This window comes from Corythoichthys intestinalis, chromosome 2 (assembly GCF_030265065.1).
Source record: "Corythoichthys intestinalis isolate RoL2023-P3 chromosome 2, ASM3026506v1, whole genome shotgun sequence".
NCBI lineage: Eukaryota > Metazoa > Chordata > Actinopteri > Syngnathiformes > Syngnathidae > Corythoichthys > Corythoichthys intestinalis.
This window is the reverse complement of record NC_080396.1, coordinates 16,063,832-16,075,239: the sequence shown is the minus strand read 5'-3', so window position 1 is coordinate 16,075,239 and position 11,408 is coordinate 16,063,832.

Here is an 11,408-nt window from a genome sequence, read left to right as displayed (position 1 = left end):
CACATCTTAGTTTACTTTGAGAGATTAGAAATGGTGAAATATTATCTGCATATCATTCAAGTCATGATTGTGATAAATCAGGTAGTTTTAAGATTGCTGTAATGTTTAAATTTCTAACTGGGTGGGAATTCATCGTCTGAAAGGCAAAAACGCCCTCAATAATTAATAGTAGCCAGTGAAGTGGGTGTGCGCAGGTTTGTGAATGGCAGGACCTTTTTCACCTTGTTATGTTTTTTTTTGTAATTTTATTAAAAGATAATTGTATTCTCACTAAATGCTTGGAATAAAATTGAACCGCAACCAACTTGGCAAGTGAAGCTGAGAACAACAATTGAAAAGACGAGCAGGTGAAAATTCAAGTAAAAGAAAAAAATAATAATAATAAATTAAGTAAAAAAAATTATCGGATGCGCTGAAATTGAGCCCATAACAATATGGCAGGAGTTATGTGTCTTCATTTCTGAGAACACGGTGCGGTTCTGGGACTACAATACTGTACAACCAGAGGTGGGTAGAGAAGCCAAAAATTTTACTCAAGTAAGAGTAGTGTATATTTCAAAATAATATGACTCAAGTAAGAGTAACATTTCTGCTTTTTTTTTCTCTGAAACAATGGTATTTTTTTTCTCTCAGCACAAACCTATCTATATGAACTGTTGTTATGATACTGCACAATAACCCATTATATAACCACATTAAGCCAAAGAAATAAAAGAAAAAAAAAACCAAACAATTGTTGAATTAAAGAGAGAGAAAAAAAAAACAGTAATGAAGCATAATTCGTCCAAAAAGCATGAGTGCCCTGCCCCCTAGTGGAGAAAATAGTCTCTAGTTTGAGTAGTGAATACTGTTGTTCCTTCGTAGTTACTATTATGAAATTAAAAGGATAAAATCTCCGGTTTTCTGTGATCAATCGGTGCCAAATAAAAACTAGGAGTTTTGAATCCGCGATTTCGATTCATGTTGAGGGCAGCCTTCTATGTCAAATACTTCATTTGTTACGGTGCTTTAAAGACACGTGATTAAAAGGCTTGCGTGATCACAGAACGGCAAGCTTGCATCTGATTGGTGTAATGGAGTCATGTGATTATTGTTGCGACGTGTCATTGGTAAAATTAATAGCGCTACTCTTGGCGATAGCTCCGCTATCAAAATGAAAAATCTAATATGTAGACTAGAGAGGAAAAATGTAACGATTCTTGTGTAGCCCAAAGTAGTGAAGTAAGAGTAGCGTTTTTTTATTCACAAATTATAGCTTTGTAAAACTACTCTTAGAAGTACATTATTCTCAAAAAGTTACTGAAGTAAATATAACGGAGTACATGTAGCGCGTTACTACCTACCTCTGAATACAACCAGATGCAACATGTCAGTAATCTAAAACTAACACATATATCACTGCATAAATATTAATAACGGGGTCAAACATCATGAATATAAAAGAATTACAGATGGACAACATATTTATTTATCAGGAACTAGCATTCAGACTAAGACGTTGAAAGGCTATATTACACATGTCATTAATGCACATTTCAGCAACTCCAGTTACATCTCTCATTTACACACGGCTTCTGTATCGTAACAGGTAAGACATGACTGCGGCTGATCAGCGGGCACACTGTTTTGACAGGAGAAGATCAAAGGCCAAGGGCTTTGCCCGCTCAAAGAGCCAGACACCAAGACCACGTGTTGTCCTACGCACTGTGCATTATGTCTGTTTAGGAAGCAGCCGCCCTGTCTCCATCTCAGAAAGCTACTTTCACGTGTCAGTCTTGGTCAGTGGTGAAAGTGGTTAGAATTTCTTGCCGGAACTCCCTGACATGAAGCCAGGGAGCCAGATTTTTTTTTTTCTTGGGGTGGAGGGGGGTCAAACCTCCTAAAACCATTGAATGCAGATAAAACAGTTTTTGGCACAGTTATTCCTATAACACATATAAAGAAAAAACAGATTTTCATTTAAAATTGTACTTTTTCAATGATTTGCAAAATAAAAGTAAACAAACATAGCAGTAACCCCAACCTCCATCTCCAACACCCCCCCCCCCCACACACACACACACATTTCCTCACATCTAAATGCAAAACCTCGATTTTAACCACTAAAGAACATTGGATTTACATTAAAATTAAAGCTAATGTGAACAATGTTTTTTTCCCAATAATAAAGATATACGTAACATACAGTACAGGCCAGTGGTGTTACTAGGATGCCAGATGTGGGTGGGCATGAGTCTTACCTGGGGGGGAAAAAAAAGCTACGATGCTCAAGTAGGTCGAAATCCAGCGTAGGGCTACTGCACCTTAAAACATGTTTTGTTTTCTCCTTGAAATAACTGTTGTAGTGATTTGGTCTAAACAAATAAAAGTTGATTTGATTTTATTTGACTTAGAACACATCCATAAATGAACAGTATGGACATGCAGGTGACAAATTTTTTTGGGGTAACCTATTGTGGTTCCTCGGTTTTATTATTATTTTTATTATAATTATTCTTTGTTCCGCAGCCCCTTTGAGCTCAATTCGATCCCCTTAAAATGCTTCAAAATGCACCAAAATCGATAGGCCAGTCAAGACAGGTGCAATTTTTGATACTGTGTAAAGACAAATTCTCAACACACTATGTAGCACCCCCTAGCAGTCATTCTTTGTCCCGCTGACGCTTTGAGCCCTACTTTGACCCCCTCAGAATGCTTCAAAACTCACCAAACTCAACAGCCAGGTGAACACTGGTAAAAACTTTGATAAAATGAAAAAAAAAAAAAAAAAAAAATCAAAATATACATAAATGTGTGTAGCGCCCCCTAGGAACAAAACCAATATTTCATTTATTTATTTATTCATTTATTTTTTTAAGGTGAAAGAGGAGGTAACAACGCAAAGGTTAAAACACATCACAACTATATGAATGAGATATCATACGCGGTGTCCAGACTACCGTTAGTACTACATCCAGTTTTCTTGGGTGGGCACTGATACCCCCCCCTCAGGTAACGCCCCTGGTACAGGCCAAAAGTTTGGACACACCTCATTCAATGCAACACAAATGAAGGTCCCAAACCCATTGATAAAGCAATAAATTCCACTAATCAACCCTGAAAAGGCATACGCGTGAAGTCAAAAACTATTCTGGATGACTCCCTCTTGAACCTCATCGAGAGAATGGCAAGAGTGTACAAAAAAATAATCAGAGCAAAGGGTGGCTACTTTGAAGATACAAGAATATTATACATGTTCTTAGTGATTTCACCTGTTTTTGCAAAGTACATACGGTAGTTCCACACATGTCCGTTCATACTGTAGTTCTTTTACCTTCAGTGACAGTGAGAATTTATAATTACACTTGACAAGTCTAATTAAATGATTTACAGTAGATAAAAAAAATAAGCCTCTTCAACTCTTTCCTTTCTCTTACAGAGCTGATCAATTTTCTGTTGTATTGCCCTTTTTCTATCGCATAAATCCTTTTACTGTTCCAGAAAACATGTGCACTTGAACCTATCAGAGCTAACTACCTCTGCTGATCACATGTCAGTATTGTGGTGTAAGGAGTTATAACTACACTACCCAGCATGCAGTGTGATTACTCATTGAATCACATGACTTTATGGTGAAGGAAGTTCAGTCTCTACTGCGCGGGTAAAACCGAAAGTGTTTATTACAGTAGTCAGCGTGATGAAGGGGCTGTTTACATTGTGACTCTCCGAGAAGACGACAAATTTCATGTTTGCATCTATATGGTTCTGTCTCCATTCGACCAATGTCGCAATTCTGCATCAAAACGATGTCGTATTTATGTCAGGCCCTAGGGGGCAGTGCAGATTTACAGGGCGACCGCGAATTATGCACTTTGACCCCAACAACCTTCTCAGCCCGGAAGACAACATGCCCGCCCACTCCAAGCAATGGCATTTTTCTTTTGCTCCAACAGGCACAAAAATGCAAACATTCAACATATTTAAATTAAAAATATTATTAAAACCGTAAATTAAAGCCAACGTTCCGCCATTTGCTGTTTTTAATGTTTAGTAGCACCGCTGCGTATGCTTAATGTTACGTGTGTGAGTGCTGACGTTATCAGCGCGGGAGCGTTAGTTTGATTTGGATGCAGCGCAAGCCTCTCCAAGCCGTCACAATCGAATCCTTCCACTTTGGAGGCAGGATTCAAAGTTTTGCGTCTTTGCCTTCTGTTTTTTTGCCAACACCATATGAACGCTAGGCCACTCCGCAACACAGTCATTGCGTCTTGGTGTCGCAGAGTCGCCATGTAAACTGCCCCTCGATCCAACGCCTCGTCTACTTATTAACACTAGAAGTTCCGGAGAATTCTGTTACTCCTAAATAGTCCCAAGCAAGGCCGATATGGCCTCTCCCCCGGAAAAACCAAGAGGTGGCCAAAATCACCCAAGTGCTTTTGAATTGGTAAGTCGTTGTCCAACAAACAACAGCCGTTCATATAGAAATGCAACCACTAGACATCCATTGTGTTGGTATGCGGCCCAAACAGAGGGGAACACACCGCGGTTGAACTGTTCATGTGATAGTTTGTGTCAGTTCAAGTCAAGCTATATTTACTTATTGAGTTTATCACTTTTTACACATTTTTAAAAAAAAAACTTACTTCTCCTATACTCCACACACAAAAACAGAAAAAAATGGCGCTAATGTGTATTTTAAATTCATGATCCATGCCCGATTCAGTCCTTCTAAACTAGAGACACAACTCCTGCTTTACATTCAAATTGCAGTTCTAAAACATTTTTTTTCTTTCAAAGCAATGTACACATTTGGTCCATTTTTTTCAGTTTTTTTGCGCAAGGAGTATAGGAGAAGTGAGTTAAAAAATGTGTAAAAAGTGTAAAACTTCATAAATAAATGTAGCTTCACTTGAACTGACGCAAACTATCACATGACTAGTGCAACCCTGGTGTGTTCCCTTCCACTTGAGCCTCATACTAGCACAATTTATGTCTACATGCATTTACATATGAATGGTTGCTGCCTGTCGGACAACGACTTGCTAATTCAAAAGCACTTGGGTCATTTTGGCCACCTCTGGGTTTTTGCGGAGGAGAGGCCAAATCAGCCATTGCTTGGGAATATTAGGAGTATTTGTCTTGAGAAAGGCAGAGTCGGCCTCTGCTGGGGTTTCTAGTGTTGAAGCAATACGATAGACAACACAAGTCAGCCAATTGATAGGACAACTGAGTCCTAGGCAGTTTACTTTGCTGAGCGCATGCACATATCGACGCAACTCCTCCACCGTCCGAGGAATAAATAACAAATATTGGTGGAAATGGATGTGACTACACAACCACTTTATTATGCTTGTTGTTCACACTTGTGTACGTAAATTTGACGTTGGTAGATTGTTTTCTTCTTGGAGATGAGATGTGGCAGCTCAGCAGCTTTTTTTTTTTTTTTTAACATAGGGTTTTGGTAGTTGCTGTCATATTTTCGGGATCAAAATACTGTATAACGGTATACCCCGAATCTTATACCAGAACGGCGTTCCAGACAGTCCGGGCCAGCTTTTATGATATGATAGTATGGTCATTTTTGGCGGGAATACGGTTTAAGGTTTAACATATCGTTTTGCATTGTGGCCAAAAAGTTCAATTTTGGTTTCATCTGACCAGAGCACCTTCTTCCACATGTTTGGTGTGTCTCCCAGGTGGCTTGTGGCAAACTTTAAACGAGACTTTTTATGGATATCTTTGAGAAATGGCTTTCTTCTTGCCACTCTTCCATAAAGGCCAGATTTGTGCAGTGTACGACTGATTGTTGTCCTATGGACAGACTCTCCCACCTCAGCTGTAGATCTCTGCAGTTCATCCAGAGTGATCATGGGCCTCTTGGCTGCATCTCTGATCAGTTTTCTCCTTGTTTGAGAAGAAAGTTTGGAAGGACGGCCGAGTCTTGGTAGATTTGCAGTGGTCTGATGCTCCTTCCATTTCAATATGATGGCTTGCACAGTGCTCCTTGAGATGTTTAAAGCTTGGGAAATCTTTCTGTATCCAAATCCGGCTTTAAACTTCTCCACAACAGTATCTCGGACCTGCCTGGTGTGTTCCTTGGTTTTCATAATGCTCTCTGCACTTTAAACAGAACCCTGAGACTATCACTGAGCAGGTGCATTTATACGGAGACTTGATTACACACAGGTGGATTCTATGTATAATCATCGGTCATTTAGGACAACACTGGATCATTCAGAGATCCTCACTGAACTTCTGGAGTGAGTTTGCTGCACTGAAAGTAAAGGGGCCGGATAATATTGCACGCCCCACTTTTCAGTTTTTTATTTGTTAAAAAAGTTTAAATTATCCAATAAATGTTGTTCCACTTCACGATTGTGTCCCACTTGTTGTGGATTCTTGACAAAAAAATTAAATTTCATATCTTTATGTTTGAAGCCTGAAATGTGGCGAAAGGTTGCAAGATTCAAGGGGGCCGAATACTTTTGCAAGGCACTGTAAATGGGAAATCTAAAATATGGTACAGTATTTGATTCGAGGAAAATAAAGAGAATCTTTATTTACATTTTGATTTTCACATTTTAAGTTGAAAGAAGTTCTGGTGGAAAAAAGACCTAACTTTTTATCAGGAGAAATCCAATTAGAGAATTGTGTGACTGTATTTGCTTCAGAGAAATCTTTATTTCTCTTCTCTGCATGATAAGTGCAACTGGTGTTTACCTTATGTGTTTTGAATAATCGCTCTTGTTGGTACTAAATTTACCGTCTTGATCATTCGACTTGGCAGATAATCTATTCTGTCACAACAAGACAGGCAACCAAATTACCCGGAGCCTCAAGTTGAAGGGGGCCCTGAATGACAGCTGACATTCATCCATATCAATGAAAATACAGTGGCACAGCTTGACACTTCAATGACAATAAGTGGTGGGAAGCATCCCGGGAGGCGGGTGATTGGTTCATATCAAGGTCACAACACACAAGCCCACTAAAAAAAGTACGTGGATTCTTAACAGCAAGCATGTTTTCGTGATTTTGTTATACAGTACATTTTACATTTCAAAAATATTTTTTTGCTTTCCTGCGGTCCTGGATTCTGTTTTAGGGGCCTTCCATGGACCTTCTTGCCTAGGGCATTCAGTTCCCTCTAATGAGGGGCGTCTCAAGGGGGAAGAAAGTGACAACGATTCTCAGTGCTCTTGACAGACAGGGGCCCTAGAAAATACTATTTTCCTTTTGCACCCTTGAAGTGGTGGGGCCAAAAGTTCTTTCCCACGGGGTCCAAAATGCCCAGTTCTAATTTCCCCCCACCATCCACGCAAACACAAAAAGTTGACTGAATTATTTCAGGATAAATTTTGTATTTTTATGTTGGACTATTCATTTTCGTATTTCGTTTAAATAGTATTGCTTTGAACCAAAAATAACAATGACGTAGTAGTTTTTACTAATTAAATATTTAATTAATTTTATTAACATAACCTTTGGAAAGTAGTGACTGTTTCTTCTTTTTCCAAGAAAATAAAAATCCAATATTTTGTCATTGTTTCAATTCAGGTTAGCTGTAGCCACTCCCTTTTCTGACACTCATAAACTTTCCAAAGACCCAACAAGTACAGTGGTACTTCTACTTACGAAATTTATTAGTTCTGGAAGTCATTTCGTAACTTGAAAATTCTGTAATTAGAGATGCATTTTCCATGTAAATGTCCTAATCCGTTCCAAGCCCCCTCAAATACAGACATAAATATTTTATAATGCATAAAAATTATTCGAAACTAGGGCTGTCAAACGATTAGAGTTAATCACAGCTTAAAAATTAATTAATCGTAATTAATTGCAATTCAAACCATCTCTAAAATATGCCTTATTTTTCTGTAAATTATAGTTGGAAACGGATATATACATTCAACATACTGTATATAAGTACTGTATGTGTTTACCTTTTTCGAATATTGTGTTAATAAGATGTATGGTACTTGAATTGTATCAATGCTAATCTTATTTATTGTTATTTGTTTATACAGTAAGACCAAAAATGAATAGAATCAATCAGTATGAATTTATTGCCTATCTTTGGGATATAAACTCGAACAATTTTGTATGTGTGCTCATCATAATTTCTAGCTGTTTTACAAGCATTTTTTTGTTACTGCAGTCTCTGTAATCTGTAACAAGATATGTTATCTTTTATTTCTATTTGATTCAAACAGCATTACTCTTGCAAATGGATATTAGAAAATTATTTTCTCGCAGGAAGGATAAATCAGCGAGGGGGAATGAGAGAGGTAAGCTAGGTAACGCACCTAGGGAACATAATCCACCTTTAGGTCACAATTTACCAGCTGAGAAACACTGATTAATTGCATAACAGTTACAGTGATATATCACAATTTCTGTCCAGGCAAAGTAGAGCCGCAGGGTGCAGGAAGAGGTGAAAGCGAGATGGAAGTTGATGAGCATGAGCAGAGGTGAATTGATTATCAATATTTCAAGGGATATCCCAATTTTGACTTTGAATACTGATGGCTGAAAAACAAAAAAACGTCAGTTTTTCACAGAAACATGGATTTTGGTTTGATTATACTGTACATAGTTTAAAGCACTATTCCTGACTTTTAATGATAGATACAGTGGGGCAAATAAGTATTTAGTCAACCACCAATTGTGCAAGTTCTCCAACTTGAAAAGATTAGAGAGGCCTGTAATTGTCAACATGGGTAAACCTCAACCATGAGAGACAGAATGTGGAAGGAAAAAAAAAAAAGAATATCACATTGTTTAATTTTTAAAGAATTTATTTCCAAATTGGAGTGGAAAATAAGTATTTGGTCACCTACAAACAAGCAAGACTTCTGGCTGTGAAAGAGGTCTAACTTCTTCTAACGAGGTCTAACGAGGCTCCACTCGTTACCTGTATTAATGGCACCTGTTTTAACTCAATTATCGGTATAAAATACACCTGTCAGTCACATTCCAAACTCCACTATGGCCAAGACCAAAGAGCTGTCGAAGGACACCAGAGACAAAATTGTAGAACTGCACCAGGCTGGGAAGACTGAATCTGCAATAGGTAAAACGCTTGGTGTAAAGAAATCAACTGTGTGAGCAATTATTAGAAAATGGAAGACATACAAGACCACAGATAATCTCCCTCGATCTGGGGCTCCATGCAAGATCTCACCCCGTGGCGTCAAAATGATAACAAGAACGGTGAGCAAAAATCCCAGAACCACACGGGGGATCTAGTGAATGACCTACAGAGAGCTGGGACCACCGTAACAAAGGCTCTTATCAGTTACACAATGCGCCGCCAGGGACTCAACTCCTGCACTGCCAGACATGTCCCCCTGCTGAAGAAAGTACACGTCCAGGCCCGTTTGCGGTTCGCTAGAGAGCATTTGGATGATCCAGAAGAGGACTGGGAGAATGTGTTATGGTCAGATGAAACCAAAATAGAACTTTTTGGTAGAAACACAGGTTCTCATGTTTGGAGGAGAAAGAATACTGAATTGCATCCGAAGAACACCATACCCACTGTGAAGCATGGGGGTGGAAACATCATGCTTTGGGGCTGTTTTTCTGCAAAGGGACCAGGACGACTGATCTGTGTAAAGGAAAGAATGAATGGGGCCATGTATCGAGAGATTTTGAGTGAAAATCTCCTTCCATCAGCAAGGGCATTGAAGATGAAACGTGGCTGGGTCTTTCAGCATTAAAATCAGTGTTGTCACGGATTACTTAAAAAAGTAATTTAATTACTGATTACTGATTACACCTAAAAAAAGTAATCTAGTTACTTTACTGATTACTTTATTATCATAGTAACTAAGTTACTTTAAAAGTAACTTATCAGTTACTTTTTACCAATTTTTCTCCTTTTGCTGCCTCAACATAAAAATAACAGAAAAATGTCATCGCGTGTAATTGAATTTTTCACATAAGGCTTAATCTTTGAGTTAGCGGGGGTTTAATTAGTCGATGGAGTTGATTTCAACCACCATTGACTCGCCCTAGCTTAGCCATTCCGGAGCCCTAAAACTAACAAATAACTGACAAACTGCACGAAATTTGTTTAAATTAAGTCCAACTACTAATTAAATCCCCGCTATCTCCAAGATTAAGCCTAAAAATTCTGAACTTCCCCTTTGAAATACAGACCTAGCCGTTAAAATGTTGTCTATAAAAGTTGTAAAGCAATAAAACAACAAAAATTAATGAAATGAACAAAAATCCTACAACGTACAGTTTTCATAATGCGTCAAAATCATTTTTCGAACAGATCATGTGACTAGCACCTTGGAGACTTTGCTTTGCTTAGCTAAAACTACACCAGAGGAGGCAAGATGGATATTTAGAATTTCTTTAAACCTAAGCTTTCAAACGCTACCAACAACAACTTGAACAGTTGATTGAACTCGAACATTATCAAGATGTATATATTAGGGTTGTTCCAATCATGTTTTTTTGCTCCCAATCCGATCCCGATCGTTTTAGTTTGAGTATCTGATGATCCCGATATTTCCCGATCCGATTGCTTTTTTTTTGCTTCCGATTCAATTCCAATCATTCCCAATAATTTTTCCCGATCATATACAATTTGGCAATCCATTAAGAAAAAAATGAATAAAACTCGGACGAATATATACATCCAACATACAATATATTCAACATACAATATATATATTCAACATACAGTAAATAAGTACTGTATTTGTTTATTATGCCAATAAATCCTCAAGATGGCATTTACATTATTAACATCGTTTCGCGTTAGAACGCGTTAGATTGGTCGTTACTGAAAGGAAGTAATCAGATTACAGATGACAACACTGATGACAATGATCCCAAACATACGGTGGCCGAGAGGTGTCAGGCGAAATGCAAAGTCCAAACCCTTTGCAAATAGAAAAAGCACGAACCCCAATTGCAAACACTTTGAAAAAGATAAAAAGCACGAATGCAAACTGACACAACACGATCCCCAATTCCTACAGCGCGATCGCAAATTGGCAAAAGCAGGAACCCCAATTGCCACAACACGGCAGCAAATGGCTCACAGCACGAATGCAAATTGCCACAACACAATCCCCAATTCCTAAAGTGCGATTGCAAATTGGCAAAAGCACGAACGCCAATTGCCACAACACGAAAGCAAATGGCTCGCAGCACGACAGAAAAGGCTCTCAAGACAATTGCAAAGACGATGACCTAGAAGTTAAAATAAATAAATAAATAATTAAAAAGACGACACTTTGTATATTGCTATATGTGCTTTGTGACCATCTCTACGGGCCTCCGTAAAGTTGCCCCCCCCCCCATCAGACGCAAATTTATATAAAAATGATGTTAATCGTTTGTGCTGCAATGCTTTTGTAGATACAGTATTATGCTTTTATTGAGATATTGGGGACGTCACTCGTAGCTTT